Source organism: Mustelus asterias, chromosome 20 (assembly GCF_964213995.1).
Source record: "Mustelus asterias chromosome 20, sMusAst1.hap1.1, whole genome shotgun sequence".
In the NCBI taxonomy this organism is placed as follows: Eukaryota; Metazoa; Chordata; class Chondrichthyes; order Carcharhiniformes; family Triakidae; genus Mustelus; species Mustelus asterias.
The window spans coordinates 13886435-13903461 of NC_135820.1; the positions used below are offsets into that span (position 1 = coordinate 13886435).

General features: G+C 41.7%; 1 pseudogene; it reads right to left on the reverse strand.

Moving 5' to 3' along the window:
* Positions 1–692: 692 nt before the first annotated feature.
* LOC144508756 (large ribosomal subunit protein eL19 pseudogene) lies at positions 693–1295 on the reverse strand (annotated as a pseudogene).
* Between the last annotated feature and the right edge of the window lie 15732 nt (positions 1296–17027).

The window sequence follows — 17027 nt, forward strand, 5'->3', positions numbered from 1 at the left end:
GGTTCGGGGGCTAATTACGTTTAAGACGTTTGTGAAACTGGCAGAGTTAACAATTGACTGCTCCAGCTAATCTAACAGCGATTAAGCGCCTTTAACTGTTCAGGTGGTCTGGCCCTGCTTCGGCTCAACACAAAGTTGGACTTCCGGTTCAACTCTGCTCAAAGCAGTTGTGTCCCTTTTTTATAGTCCTTATGACATATTAACATTCCTGAAATTGGATTGGCTTGAAATTGGCAAAAATAGTAAATTCAAAGTTGATAGGTCTTGATAGTTGGGGTGATTTCTTTAAACTCATAGGTTGTAAGGTGAATGTCTTCTTCAAACTCAAAGGCTAACACAAGTGCAAAAATCGACACTGCTGCTTACCAAGGCAACCGCGCTGTTTTTGGTCTTAAACAAATGTTGCCATTTGTGTACTCTGTATATCTGCATTTTAAACATTTCAGCATTGAACACAAAACATGTTTTAAAGGGACCCTGCACTGTTTTCTTCCCTCTAACATTTTTTACAAATCTTTTGCATCTCAATAAACATTTTTTACTTCTTTACAAATTCAACTTCACAGCAAACTCCTCCCCGCTCCCCACCCACCACCCCCCCCCCGCCCCGCCCCTCCCCTCACCTCCCCACTCGCCCGCCCTCTCCACGAAAAAAGTGGACCATCAACATGAGAAGATAACTTCATTTTTCTTTATTTTCGTCGGCATGAGCCATTCTTTATTTCTTTGCAGGTCTGTACAAAATATTTAGTTTTAGTTATTTTAGACACTTCTTCCATGAACAGAGTCTTAATGATCTCTTTTTTGCCTGGCAAACGTCCTTCACGGCGCTTCTGAACCTTCTTGCTCCTGCGAGCTTTGTCTGTCTTCAGTTTGTGAATGCGCTCCATTCAGATGCGCTTATTCTTGAAGACATTACCCTTGACCTTCACATCCAGGCTGTGACACCTGTGGCGATCGAACTTCTTCGACTCCCCGCATCTGTGACGCAGACGGTTCAGAATTCTCATTCTCCTCATCCAAGACAGTGTCTTTGCATGCGAGGATTATCTGTACTCTCGCTTACCAATGCCGATGTGCTGGCCTTTCTTGCGTGCAAGGATGCTTTTCCTCCATCGATCATGCAAGTGTACAGTCACAGGCTTGTGGATAATCAAGCCAGCTTTAAATAATTATCTGATCTGTTGACATGAACTAACGTTGGCAATCTCATTCGTTTCAATTGAATCCAGCCATGCCTTATTCTTGCCACACGTAAAGCACCTCTTCTGAAGCCTGAGCCTACTCATGGCCGTTTTTCGACTGCAATTTTCTTGCCAGTATCCACGAAGTAAGTTCACCACTGTGATGTAAGTATCTTGTTCTCCTTTTTCCACACAATTCTCCAAGTTTGAAATTGGATATGAGTCAGCTTCAGTTGTTGTGTTGACCTTCTAATAATCTCCGCAGAACCGTGGAGTACCATCAGGTTTGGGAACCAGCACGATCAACGAACTCTATTCACCTTGGTTGGGTTTTGTAATTTCATCGCATTCTCTTGCTTTTGAACCTGCACTGCAATGAGTGGATTGAGTCGATATGGATGTTGTTTTATCGGAACAGCATGTAACACTGTAGCACGTTTTTCACTTCAGTGTTCTGATCTTGGGGCAGATACTTCATTATCCTCTTCCAGTTTTTAAGGACTTCTTCGTTATTTAATTCGCTTTTAGGTACATCAAGACCCACAACACGGGGATTGGATTCCGCACTCTGAGTGGATTTATTATATAAATGCTTTATTGTCTCATCTGTCCGTTGCAATTCCCTTAATTTTCCAGAACTAAACACCTCTGCCTGCTTAGGTTGTTCCCTTGCCATCTCATCAAATAGAATGACAGTTAAATGGACCTCAAGTTCTTCATCTATCTCTATTGTTCTCCCTTCCTATTTTAAATTATGGCTGTGGGATGTTGTCACAACACAGTTCGGAATGATTCCAAGGTGTCATTTTTTTCTTTTAACTGCTCAGTCCCCTGATTCTCTTGTGGCATGTTCCTAACCATGGACATCACTCCCACTTACAGTTCAGCTATATCATTGTAAGATCAAATTGTATCCCTGGAATCGCCAGATTTTCAATCACTCCAATTATCATTTCCCCAGACTGGATTTGACTCTCTATCCTTATTATACACAGGGGGACACTCCTTTCCTCATTTTCTTCACGTATCACTCTTGTCTCTAGCAGTATTTCAGAATGAATGCAGAAATCCTCATCTCTTACTATAATAGACAGACTAGCTTCCATATATCTCATTTGTTTCACTTATTTACCTACTCTCCCTGTTCTACCTGTCTAAACCTCACCCACGCAGTTGGGGTCCGTGAAAGGATTGGGCTCTAATTCATCCTCCAGTCTGTGGCTCGGCTGTGCATTCTCCTTCAGCTCCTCAACTGCTTTCAGGATTTATTTATCTATCTTATCTAACTCCATTGGTTGAGTCTCTTCTATCACTTCCTTTTTCCCAAAGCCTATCTTAAACCAACAGCACAGTGACTTTATGAGCCCCACCTTATCACAATGAAAACACCTGAGGCCTTTTACCTCTTTTCTACCTTCTTGGGTATCTTTTTTCATAGGGGAACAACAGTTCCCAGTGTGATTTACATTTGGTTTATCATTGAAGGATTTCCTTCTTACCCAATTCCTATCCATGACAGACTGAAATGGCTGTCGGAAACCAAAGCTTAATTAATGCACTAATGTGTATTCATCCGCATCTCTGCAATTTTTCTCGCCTTCTTAACTTTCCCTTCCTCCTCATGAATTCTTGTCACTTCTGAAAGTGAGTTTTTTAAAATTCCTCCAGAAAAAGAATACCTCTCAGGGCCTTATATATCTTTTTCATCGTTTATCATTTCACATATCTATCGAAGTGTTCTGCTTAATTATTGGAAACCTGTTAAATGTCTGACCTGATTCCATCCTCACATTTATTAACCGTTGTCTATGTGCTTCTGGTACCAATTCGTAAGCACTCAAAACAGCCTTCTTTATACCTTCAAACTTTCTTGACACCTCCTCTGACAGCGTTGCAAACACCGCAGCAGCCCTGCCTACGAACTTGATCCGAATAAACATTATCCACACATCCTCTGGCCATTTCATCTGAAGAACCAATTTCTCAAGGGATATGAAAAAAGCTTCTAGTCTCTTCTGATATTTTTTTAAACGTTTGCTCATATTTGAATATATCCTTACCAGGCAGTTAGCTGCAATGAGTTGTATCCCCATCATTTTTATCTGGTACTTTCTCCTGTCATTTGAAAAAAAAATTTTCGTCCATTTACAACTTTTTTCTTTTCCAATTAAACAACCTTCCTGTTTTCCTTTATTCTGCTAGTGCCTTCCTCTTTCTTTCTCTTTCACCTTATTCTCTCTCTTTTTCCGTTTCTTTTTTTTGGGCTTTCTCTTTTTCCATTTATCTTTCTCTCTCGTGTCTTTTCTTCTGCGAGGACCTTCCTCTCTCTTTCCGTTTCTTCTCTCTCTAACTCCAGCCTTTTACTTTCATTTTCTAACTCTATTTTTTTCTGTTTCAATCTATTTGTGCTAACTCCACTACATTTGACTATTTCTCTGATGATTTCAGCTTTCTTGTTCTCCTTGGTTACAGCCAATTTTAGCCTGCTTTCCAATTTTAGAAGCATCGTCTTTTTCTGTTTCTCGAAAGTTTCTTGTCAAATGTGGGACTCATCGTCGATCCCCAGAACTTATTTAGCAATGTTAAGATTCATTTTCTCCCTTAGGTTTTTAAAAAAAATAAGACTGTTCATATCACCTTTAGGGCTGTTTAAATCCCTCTAAAACCGTTCAAATACCGTTCAGGTCCTGGACGAGCCCGCATTATTTTACGTCACAGTGATCAATCCCCTTTCGCTTGCGTCGTAATCTGCTTAATTATTCTGGAAGGCGTTATGTGTTTGTAATTTACATTTCAAGATTCGTTGAAATAAAGGCATGATACTTCTTTTAAGTGAAGAATTCACAAGGGATTTTATGCAAATAATCAGGAATTTAAACTAAACAAGTAGCAGATTAACTCAGGTTCAGATAGACTGAAACGCTGTTCGGATAAGACAAGGAACATCGATTACTCAATGTAGAAATACAAGGATTATAGTAACTCTCAAAGAAATGATACAACCAGACTTGATGAAATTTAGTTGTTTTCGGGAGTTCTTTTACAGCTGTCCGCTGTCTGTCGACGCTGAAGGAACCTTGACCTTTCACCGGTTGGAAGGCGAATAATTTTATCTGAAACTGGCAGTTAGGAATTAACTTCTGCAGAAAATCTAGCTGCTCTTAACTGCCTTTACCTGCCTGAGGTGGCCTGACCCTGCTTCTGGTTGAACTTGTGGCTCAACCCTCGTGGAATTTCCGGTTCAGCTCCCCTCAAAGCAGCTGCGTTCCTCTTTTATAGTCCTTGTGACGTATTAAAATTCCTCTACTCGGATTGGCCTGAGATTGACAACAACGTTAAATTCAATTTTGCTGGGTCTTAATAGTTGAGGGTTTTCCTTAAACTCATAGGCTAAGAACGGAGTGTCTTCTTTAAACGCAAAGTCTAACGCAAATGCAAAAACCTGCAGAGCTCGTTACCAAGGGAGAGTTGATGCGTTTGGTTTGAAATAAATGTTGCCATTTGTATATAACGTATATCTGCAATTTAAGCATTTCAGCATCGAACACAAAACAGCGTTTAGACAGTTTTTACAATTATTTTACATCTTTATAAACTTTTTTTACATTTTTACAACCTCAACTTCGCAACAAGTCTCATGTAGATGAAACTACGTGATGGTCACTCATTCTCCTTCCGTTAAGAACTTTTGAGAGCTAATTGTGTTTTCAAAAAAGTATTGACAGTTTCATGCTCACCATTACTCACCGCTATCCAAGGTTACGGGGAAAAAGGAAAAGAATGCCAGTCATATTTCACGTTTGGATACCTGATGTAGACATGAAAGATAAAGTGGCCTCCTCCCGTATCATATCAATTCTGTGATTACTGACGCTAACTTTCACTTTCAAATGTAATTAGCTGAATTGAAGTTGCAGTAGCTGCTTTCATGGGATGCAAATCCATGGACTTTCTCTTTGAGGTTTGCTTTCTTCATTATATATCAATCAACATAGCCATTAAAGCACCACCACTCTATTGTCCACGATTTCTGACAAAACTTCCTATCATGTTCATTCAATATCCCTCAATATTTTTAACTGACAGTCATCCAGCTCTCAAAGCTTTCAAATCCACGAGTTTCCAATATAAAAGTTGCAGGTGCAAGGAAAGTACAATGTTCTGTCAGGAACACAAGAAGAAATGTTTAATAATTTTACCCAGGATGGTATTTGAACTATTTGTTTAGCTGATGGTTCTTACAAAGTCCACTAGAGGACCCCAGTCTCCTTATCTATCCCATCTTGCAAACATCGGCCATATTTCAGTATTTATCTCCCTAAATTACAGGAAAATTGGTCGATTGCCGCATTGATGCAAAAATTGTGCTTCAATTTCTGATATACTATCTCTTCGCAAATAAATGGCTGCTGTTTGTTCCATTCTCTTGCTGCGCAACAAAAAGTATTGAGGAAATAATTCTAATGGTCCCTGATAAAAGTAAGACTTTTAACCACATTGCAGTGGTGAGCATGGGTTTGTTTTTGCATTAGAGGAAGTATTTATTCATTACGAAACTCAGTGAATAGTAAGTAGCAACTAGTTCTAAATTTTGTGCATAAATTGAATCCCAGAAAGAGGGAATAGTGTCTAAAAAAACATACGAAGTTGGAATGATACACTTGAAAAAAATTGATAAAGAGGAAATAGTTGCTGAGTCACTGGGGAAGAGTGACACATCCAATGATAACGGCGAGATTGGAAAGTATAGATGGACAAACCACAAACTTCGCAACCTCATTAGAAACAAGGACACTAAAGAGAACTGGACAACTGCATATGTTAGACCCTTGTCCCAAAACGGTGCAAACATAACGTCAGCCAATGCAGCCATACCAGTTTAATTTCCGTGGTCGAAATGTTCCTTTTGCAATGATAATACGGCATAAGATTAGCATTCCCTTCAAGAAAAGGGAAATTTGAAGAAACTCTGCACCGCTTCGGAGGATAAGGTGTGCCCTGCTGAATTAGTTAACTCTTGTCATGAATCAGCAGGGATTGTTGATGTCAATGCGTTTCTGTGCTGATCATGGACCTGAAAAATAGAATTTGCCATAATGCCAGACAACAGATTTATCTGGCAACGTACAGACCGTTGAATGATGGAAAATATAACAGGATAAACATGATAAAATGTATTGACAAAGATCAGATAATTGATGAAGAGTTGTTTTAGTTTTCTATCTGAATGAAGGGGTATACGTGACATCTAAGACGTTGGAATATGATTGCAACTTTTCCTCGAATATTTAAAAATGAATGATCTGTTCTTGGGTGTGGCACCAGTTAATATTTTAAACTATGTGGGAGGAGTGGGGGGAGGGAATAATGGTACCTTCCAGACGACAGAGATAGTTTGGTGGATTACGTGTCAACATGGCCGAAAAGATTAACGTTTTCAGAAAAAGAGAAGAATTATATGCAAAATAAAGGGTGCATTTAGAAGGAGCAGAGGGAGCTCGTGTTGAGCGTAGATAACTGAATGTGGGAGGGTAGGCTGATAAAGAATTCAATAAAGCATTCGTGATGAAGGGGGAACATTTCATAGAACGTTAGTTCGGCCTCAGCGAGAGAACAGTCTCCAGTAACAGGACGGCGTTGCCTTCGGAAGGATAAGAAGGCATTATGTAGGGTGACAAAACAAAAATCATAAGAATAGTTTCAGGGAGGAAATCTATTTATTAGTGTCACAACTAGGTTTGCATTGACACTGCAAGGAAGTGAAGGAGGAAAAATGTCCAGATGGGTACACATAAGATGGTTGCCTGGCACACAAACAGTCACCTTGGAAAGATACATTAAACGGACACTAACTTTCAGTACAAGCAGCCACCTGAGATTAAAACATAAAGGATAGACAGCTATCCAAAGTTAAACATGCAGGAATCAAATCCTACAGGAAGCCAGCCAGGGCTTAAAGATAAGGACAATAGGGATAGATAATGAGATTAACTACAGGTGGGATCGGGAATACATAACTGCAGGAAAACCAATTATGTAAACTACTGTATGAATAGACAGAAACTAAAGTCACTGATAGTCACTGACGTAGGAAATGTATCCATTCATAGAACAATGCGATGTTAACATGCTTATATCTGTTTATGTCTGTGTTTAACGATCGATCACCTACTTGATTACAACGATGTGATATTGGCTAGATGTCCGGTCCATCTATTGTAGCACCCGAAAGAAAGCCACACAGGTACGGGGAGAACGTGCAGACTCGGCAGAGACAGTGACCCGAGCTGGGAATCAAACTCGGGTATCTGGCGCTGTGAGGCAACAGTGTTAACCATAATGCCACAGCATTACTGTTGGTCACAATTTCCTCTATGCTACTTGGTTCTTTGCTTCCGTATTTGCAACCTTGTCTGAAATTTAAAAACAATATATTGGCCAGTACGAGCGTGTTTTTCCCTGAGTTCGCGAAGTTTATCTTTTAATTTTCATAGTTGCATGTTGCTAAAGCATTCCTCTAATCCAACCGTCTGCTTTCTCCGTGGTTTTAGAACTGGACCAAATTAAAGAATCTCTGGAACGTTCAGGTGTGTCTCAAAATAAAAGCCAATTATTTGCTTCCAAATTGATGTCTGTCCTTCCTTTATATCTATTGTATTGACATGAAAAACAGTTTCCACTTCATTTACTCTTTTAGGCACGATTATCGTGCTTTAACCTATTGTCCATCTCAATGTAATCTCTTTATTATGAGAATTGATGAATACCAAGTAAGAAGCGAAGCTGAAGGAAGTACACAATTAAACAGTTTGCTCACACTCCTTCAATCCTACCATTAATTTGGAGTGATTGATTTTAAATGTATCTGTATACCACTGAGGAATACAATGTTCCTCCTCATGTTACGATCAGCACCGGTAGCCACGGTGTCACATCTTTACTGACTCACAGTGCCAGGGATGTGATTTCAATTCCGGCCTTGGGTGGTTGTCTGTATGGAGCATGTATGTTCTCCCGGTGGCACCGTGGGTTTGCGCGAGGTGCTCCGGTTTCCATCCATAGTCCAAATATCTGCATGTTAGATGGACTGGCCACCGTAAATTATTTCATATTGTCCAAATGTTTGTAGGTTAGGTGGATTAGCCATGCCAAATGCGGAGTTATGGGGACAGATTTATGCCGGTGGTGGTGGGGGGGGGGGTGGGGGGGAGGGGGGGCGGGGCGGGGGGAGCGGGGGTGCGTGAGGGAGTGCTGGGTGGAAGAGGGTGTGAGTTAGGTGGGCTTGGGTAGGATGCTGTGTCGGTGAGCCGGTACAAACACGATGGACCGAATGGCATACTTCTGCACTGTAGGGATTCGGTGGCCCGAGTGTATCTGGCAAGTGCAAGATTTCCTGCTACTCCGACTCCCTTGAGTTTGCCGTAATATACCTGATTTCTTTCCCACTATTGAATACTTTGCAACAACCAATCAGTTCCAAAATCAGTTCCACAGCACTGCTAAGGTGCATCGAGTTTTGCATCGGACATTTCGCAAATAGATAGTGGACCGGGTAAAGGACAGAGTTAATTAACGTGACGCCTGATAATGCGCTTCAATGGCAGTCCTACGGTGCAGATCATGTTCAGTGCAGTAGATGACAGTGGAAGTGAATAATGCACGATCTTTCTTTCAGGCTGCGATGCTGCAGGTTGTGTAGTCCGAGGCAAGGTTGATTAGAACCTTATAAACGTATAGACGTTGATAATTTCCAGTTCCTCAAAGTTGACTCGCCCCCACCCCAAACTACTCGTCTGACCTTATCATCATAGATCAAAGACTGGATTACAAGGAAAAAGGTAAGAATGGCAATCAGTCATTATTCTCTGTGATGTTGGGTGTGGTTCCATTGATCTCGATTACCAGGGCTGCATGGGTGACAAAGGGAAACCATCAAATCATGACACTGACTGAGACAATTGTAGCTGAAGAGCAAAATATTTCAATATTTTCGAATGACTGAAGTCAAGCTCCGGACTATCTTATGCATCCAATATATATCGAATCAAAGATACAATAATAATTCCAGCTTTATAAAATTTCGCTCGACCGTGTCACTCTGTACGTGCGGAGGGAACTGTGCTGAGGGAGAGGAATTCCCGAAGTGGAATGAATATTTTTCGATGGCAATGAAAATAGTGAGACGACATTGTTTAGTCCACCATCTATGTCAAACCATTACAGGCGAAGCAATGGCTACATTTCAACGCTCGTTCTGTGCCAAGCAGGTGAATTATGCATCCCTTGTACCTCATGCCCATAGCATTCTGGCACAGGTTAAGCCTTTAGATCAATGATAGGATTCACACCGATCGACACAAACCTTGAGAGAAAACGAATCACACACATTTTCACTCAGGATTTTACGTTGTTTTGAATTAAGATTAAACCTTGGTACCTATAGTAATGTAGATGCTAGCTTCCTCGTGAGCGCAGGGAGATGGCAAGGAGGCTGAGTCATCAAGACCATCGAACATGCTGTTCCATTTTATTAGATCATGACTGATTGGTGGCTTTAATCCATATAGAGGTCCGTAAAAAAAAAATCTTAAAAATGACTAATAATATGGCTATGAATTTCAGTTTTAAATTTAACTCATGTTGTATTGTCTTTTGCATTTGATGAACATAGTTTTAGAAACCAGTTGTCCCGTTCGTTAAGAAGTGTTTCATCCTTTCCTTCGATGAAAATCATAAAACGTCGAGAAAACTGTGCTGGCCGCCACCAATTCTGGCATATGCATCATCATATGGTGTGCTGCCCTATTTAAAATGCAAGCAGAGCTTCATACAGCTGAAAAAAAAATGTCTATCCCCATTGTATTATCATCCTCGGTATATGAAAGCCAGTCTTCTCAACGCCATTTTGAAAATTTTCTGCAGGATTTCATTGGCAACATACACCTATACTCACAATAGCCTGTTTTACCAAGTTTCGAATTTGCAACCAGCTCACGATTTTGCAGGACATTGATAGTGACAGTGGCAATTATTATGTGAGCAGCAATCTTTCATTCCCTGCCACTTTAGAATTCTACGTCTATCCATTTGTCCCATGTATGCATATTGATAACCGTATATTTTTTGAGCTGGTGGGAAAGTGTGGTTATTCATTTGGGAGTGGGGGCATCCAAGAAGACTGAACAAAATGCATGTCTTTCTTATTGTCCCCCTCCCCATCTATTCTAATAACCGCTTTACTACTAAGCGTGTTTGTCTACTATAAAATCCGTGGTCTCGGGCAGTTTGTCCTCTACCTTAAAGAAACGTTTCAACGTATTTTTGTATGTTTTAGAATTGGATGATCTTCGGCAGAAGTGCAGTAAGTAGCAAATGATTTACCCCATCACTGTCGCCATGAAATTATTAAGTATTAGACCAACATCAATTGTCATGTTTTTGGTCACGGTACCTTTCAGGCTATTTGAGTATACAAATGAAAGAGGACGTAACTATCACTTCAGTGGTTCTTTATGTGATCTTTGTTGAATTTATGAGAAAACATGGATTCTGATGTCCCACAGTGCGCTGGCATATCAGTAAGAGAAGCCAGATAGAACTTACAATATTTAGCACCCTCATCCCCTTTATTCGAAATGTTCGTTTAACAGAACATTCTTTCAATGGGGAAAAATGATAGACTCCCTCAAAAATAAAAACGTTTCTTCATCTTCAATGTAATGTGGACTCTCAGGAGGCCTTCTCGACTTCGATGAGTTATGGCCAACTTCTGGAGCTTTCACTATGCAACGTTCATGAGGTCATGATTTTATTTAGGATTGCAACCTAATTTGTATTTTTCCTAAATGTGATCGTGAGCCGACTTCAACTTCAGCCTAACTGGTCTGAAGATGGCATGTTTTGGTTTGTCAGCAGAAATTCGCCCAGCTGCTGCTGAATATACAAATATCCTTACAAAGACATTAAAGGATTTTCATGGTTTGAAGAATTCCCTCTGCTAACCCATTGCTGGATGGGTTGCAGGATGCGCAATTGATGTGCTGAATTTAATTACATTTCAAACATTAACAAAACTCTTGCGAGAATAATTATTGGCCCCTTGTCTGGTTAACTGCAATGCCAAATCGTTTTTTATAGCCTTTTAATTGCACTTCCAAGGTTATAGAGGCCATACATAAGCTGCTGGCTATTTCACATGAGCATCCAGAAGCAACATGACAATTGTTGCTTCAAATTGAGCAGCGAATACGACGTGGATGCGCTGCCAAGGGTTTTCTGGTGAATCCCTTGAGTGAAGAAGGGGCAGTTGAGGCATGTTCCTCACATTTAGATGAAAAGAACCATCCAATGTCTTGGGTTTAATAATTTCGTCGAGGCCAGGCCTCTAAACGAAGCTGCTGGTGATCTCTTTCATGTGAACTATTCCATGGCGTCCTGAATGCAATGGGTGCAAAAGTGGTTTCCTCAATGTTGACAAAATAATAACTCATGCAACTGAAAACAAACATTGTCAAGTGACGAACAATTCCATCCTCCATGAAACGTAATGATGAAGGTCAGCTGAGACGTGAAAGTGTGGGTAAGAGATGTCAGGCCTGACAGGTTCCATAGCTTTGGTCAATGTTGGCTCCACCTGAGTGACCTTCTTGACATGGCGTGAGATGTTGGGTGTGTTATCCACTTGTGAAAAGTTGAAGATGTGTTAATAAGCAGTGTATCTTTGGGTATATATTTTCCTTGCAGCAAAACAAGTGATACCTGTGGCTGCACCGAATATTGAGGCGGGTGGTCAATCGTGAGTCAGGATCGCGATGTTCCAGCCAACCTGGTACCGCTGAAATGTCTGGATACCGTACATGATGAGCATTCTCTCGTGTTCTTTTTCAGCATATTGAATCGATGATTTCTTTTAAAGTTCATGACGCGAACACTATGGGTCTCTCCACATCAGTGGGCATTACGTGTCAAACAGTGGCCCCAACTCCGTTAAGTCAAGTATCACATGCACATAGTGAAGGAAAGGAGCAGTCAACGTGTGTCACTGTCTCGTTATGCTTCTGTGCTGCTTTAGACTTCTTGAAAATATAATCACAGTATTCTGCGTATTTCCAGACGCTCTTTTGACACAGGAGCACATGGATGGGTTCGCTGTAGCAGGGGAGTTGGCAGCTATTCTGACGCGATGGAGCCTCCATTATAGCCCTGACTTAGAATGTGTTTTGTGATGTCCAGCAGCATCAATGACGTACCATAATTGTTCAATAGAAGGCTGCAAAAACTCACATTCATAGAAATCATAGATCATAGAAAACCTACAGTGCAGAAACAGGCCATTCGGCCCATCAAGTCTGCAGCGACCACAATCCCACCCAGGCCCGACTTCCATATCCCTACACATACTACCTGCTAATCCTTCTAACCTACGCATCTCAGGACCCAAAGGGGCAATTTTAGCATGGCCAATCAACCCAACCCGCACATCTTTGAACTGTGGGAGGAAACCGGAGCACCCGCAGGAAACCCACGCAGACACGACGAGAATGTGCAAACTCCACACAGACAGTGACCCAAGCCGGGAATCGAACCCAGGTCGCTGGAGCTGTGAAGCAGCAGTGCTAACCACTGTGCTACCGTGCCGCCCCATTCTTCATTGTAAATCCATGAGCGGTACATCTTTTGCATTTTCAAAGTGACATACTAGTTATTCAGGTGATCGTCTTCAGTATTACCAATGTGTCATCAAGGTAGCCCTGAACACCAAGCAAGCCACTGAGGACCTCGTAACAGGCCTTTGAAAAAAGGGTTGCAGCTGACGTTATTCCACAATGCAAGGAATAATATCTGTACTGTCCCGTGTGCTTTGTAATGGAAGGAAGTTCTTATGAGTTCTCATGGACGTACATTTTTAAATAGGCCTGGCAAAGCTCTATTCTGCAAAATTTCTGTCCACTCGCCAGACCATAAAATAAATCCATAACTCCAGAAAGTGGATATTGTTCCTGACATGGGAAAGAGTTGACAGGGTAACAACGAAATCCCCACAGCTGCGGATGGAGTATCATTGCTTGCGTATTGGAACGATGGCTGCGGCCCATGAACTACGGGAGACATATTCTAAGATCAAGCGTTACAGCTCAGCTTCAAAGTTTGGTCTAAGTGTATATGGCACAGGTCTGGAGTTCAGAAATTGTGAATGAGAGTTAGATTTGATATTCAGTAATGCGGTCATTTCCATTATGCTTCCAAAATAGCCGTTGAACACAACCACTTTTTTTTATAACAACTGTCAGACCAGTTTTCTCTGCGACAAGTTTGACCGGATATTCTCCAGCCACGACAGTCCTACAAATGCTGCAAATTTGCCTTTCACAAAATCACTGGTAATTTAGCAGTCTGTCCATTTTTCTTTCCCAAATTATTTCCTGCTTGTCACATCTGCACGTTCCCGTGCTTTCAGAGCGACTTTTGCGGGAGCCAGGAGAAGATTATTAAAATGTCCTTTATACACTGCACCTGGGACCAGAGAGACCGCTGCACCTGCTTCCAGTTCTCATCGGTTTTCTATATAGGATGGAGTTGCAAAGCAGCCCTGTCAACTCACTGCCACTGTCAGTATGTGGGTGGGTGGATGGCTGGGCGCGGGGCGGAGGGGGGTTGAGGGGTGGGTAGGGAGGATTCGGGTTCTATGCTTCTTTGTATGTGCACGAACACTTAATATGTATCTTCCTGCAACAGTGACGAGAGTCAGCGCATCTGTGCCAGGCTTTCAACAATTGCAACATTCTCTGGTGCTTGCCATCTTGTGTGCACGCTCAACTGCCACGTTAGTGAATCCACTTGACATAGTGAGCTGGTGGGCTTGGTTTGCATCCAACACCATGGAGACTGCAATCTCTAGTTTTTTGCAGGATGAAGTTACCATCGGTCATTTGTTGTGTATCCAGTAGGGCAGTCGGAGGTCAACTATCACGGAGAATATCGGTTAATATATCATTGCATTCTCAACGTTCAGTGAACTTCTTGCCTTTTGATACTGTACAGTAGAATCGTTTCTCTATTTTCTAGGTTTGTTTTGTGCCTCCAAGACATTTACAATGTCCTCATATGATTTTGTGCAACGCTTTTCAGGCAGCAGCAAAGTTTGCAGATTCAATCACACTTAAGAAAGTTGCCACATTTTCGTCAATTTCAATGCAAGAACTCGGCATCTCAACGGTATCATCAAACTACTTCATCGGCCCGCTCAGTCTGGGCACTTTTGTCTTCTTTTCTCCCTGTCCGTTGTAATTCCGTTTCATTTGTCTTGTTGACTTAATTATATTGCCTCTTTAAGACTTTCACCTTTGTTTTTCTTCACTCAGCTGCCTCTGCTGCTCTCGACTGAGTCTCTTTGTTTTCATACGCTTTGTCAGGGAGACGCCCAATTGTGGCTGCATTTCTTTTTGTCGATCTCTGACATTCTGGAACCTATTGCATCGTTTCTATGCTTTTCTTCTTTGTACATGGGAGCTGTTCACAGCCCATCAGTTTTTACTGATTTCCCACACCTTTCCCTGATCCCTATTTATTTAACTTCGAGCTGCTTTGATTCCTAGCAGTGTGTTCAATCGTGATTTAATTTTACTGTTAACTTTTTCAATTGTTACTGTTAAAGCTCTGTGGTTTTGTTTGACTTAAATGAACAGATTTGCTGATGATCTTCTTTAAAAATTAGCAGAATAGCTGCAATTCTTCACATTTTCAATTATACTGTACAGGTTTGACTTTGTTCCATAAACTTCAGGCCCTATAATTAGCTGCTACCTTTTTGTGCGGGTTAAGACTTACATGTGGTTCAGGTGCAAATGAAAGATTCCTTACTTTCGTTTCAATGTTCAGTGGCATTAAGAAAATGTCTCTCGTCCTGTTCTCCAGTGTGTACTGTTTTTGGCCCTGGTACACTTCAACATCAATCAGTACAGAAGTAGATAGCAGAGGTGATCAACAGTACAGATAGTATTTTTTTCTCTATTGTTTGATCTAAGGAGAAAACCTAGTACACAGTGAAAACCGCTGACACAGTCACATGAGGAAGTGCCGAGGCTCAGGCCACGGAGTTAGGAGATTAGTTTCGTCGGTATAATGGTGTTGAAGGCGGAGCTGCAGTCAATAAATATGAATGTGACACAGGTATCTTTGTTGTCGAGGTGTTCCAGGGTTGAGTGTAGGGTGTGTGTGCTCCGGACCAAGGCAGGCGAACTGTACTGGATCCAGGCAATCTGGAAGGCCGGTACTTATTCGTGCCATTGTGCAGCGCTTCATAATGATAAATGGTAGAGCTCTAGGATGATAGTCATTCAGGCACGCTACTTGCTTTTTCTTTGGTACCGGGATGATGGTCTTCTTGAAGCAGATAGCGACCTCAGATTTGTTTAGGTAGAGGTTAAAGATGCCTGCAGCTGGTCCACGCAGGATCTTAGTGCACTTCTGGGTACCCGCATCTAGGCCTGCCGCTTTCCTTGGATTGACTTTTGAGACCACTGCTCTGACGTCTGCGATGGTGACCACTAAAACAGTTTCATTCGGGGCTCTCGGGGTTGAGGGCGCGCTCTCACTGACCTCTTGCTTCAAACGGGCATGGAATGCGTTGAGTTCATTTGGGACGGGTGCGTTGGAGCCGGCGATTTCACATGCCATAATCTTGTAGCCTGCTATGTCTTGCAAACGTTCACATAGGAGGTTACAGTCCATGTGGCTAGCCTGGGACTCTCGGTTGCTCTGGTATTATTTTTTGGCATGTCTGATGGATCTCCGTAGATCATAAATGGATTTCGTTTTTAGGTCAGGGTCGCTTGACTTGAACGCCTCAGACCAGGACTGCAGAAAGCAATAGATATCTCTGATCATCCATGGTTTCTGGTTGGGAAACAAAGAGATTTGCTTCTTTGATCTGCACGAGTTGACTTTTGACTTTACACCACAGGGGCTAAATCATCTCAGTCATGCTTCAATATCAGCAAAATACATTTCGAGGGCCCAAGGTCGTGCGATAGGCGCAATAACTGTAAATTAGGCCGCAATTCCTGAACTTGCACGCAAGGTATGCACATGCTATGTTGAGAAACATTGCAGTTACTTCTTTCACTTTATAAACCATGGAACATTGAATTACCATAGAAAGGCCACAGTATAGAAGGAGACAATTGGGCCCATCGAGTCTGTACCAATTCCCTCAACAAGCACTTGACAATGCCCACCACGAGCCACCTCTCCTCGCCCTAATCCTAGCTATAAACCTGTAGATTCGCCGTGGCTAATCCACCTATCATTCATATCTTTCGATTGTAGGAGGCAATCTATCATCGTCAATGCAGCTAATCTGCAGATTTCCGGACTGTGGGAGGAATCCAGACGACTGGCAAGAAACCCAAGCAGACACAGGCACATGCGTAAACTCCACACAAACAATAACCCAAGGTTGGATTCAAACACGGGCCCCTGATTCGGTAAAGCATACCAACATGCCATGCAGTCATTGGCATAATTAAGGTCATTAGAGGGCATTAGAGATCCACAATTTGTCAGGTCAAAGAAGCGTTTCAGTATCAATATTTTACTTCAATGAGGCTTGAGCAAGGTATAGAATGAAATTAGATTTTCTGCATCCACATTGGATGTATCCAACAAATACTGCATTCCAGCAATTATGCTACCCACAACTATGCTCTTGCACATAGCTCTGTAAGACTGTACATGTATTAGTTCAGATTCCATCTTTCCACACGCAGGAAGCTGCACTAAATAGATTGGCTATATCCAACATGATGAAGAAATTATTGGTAATGCCAAATCATCTTTAAAAGC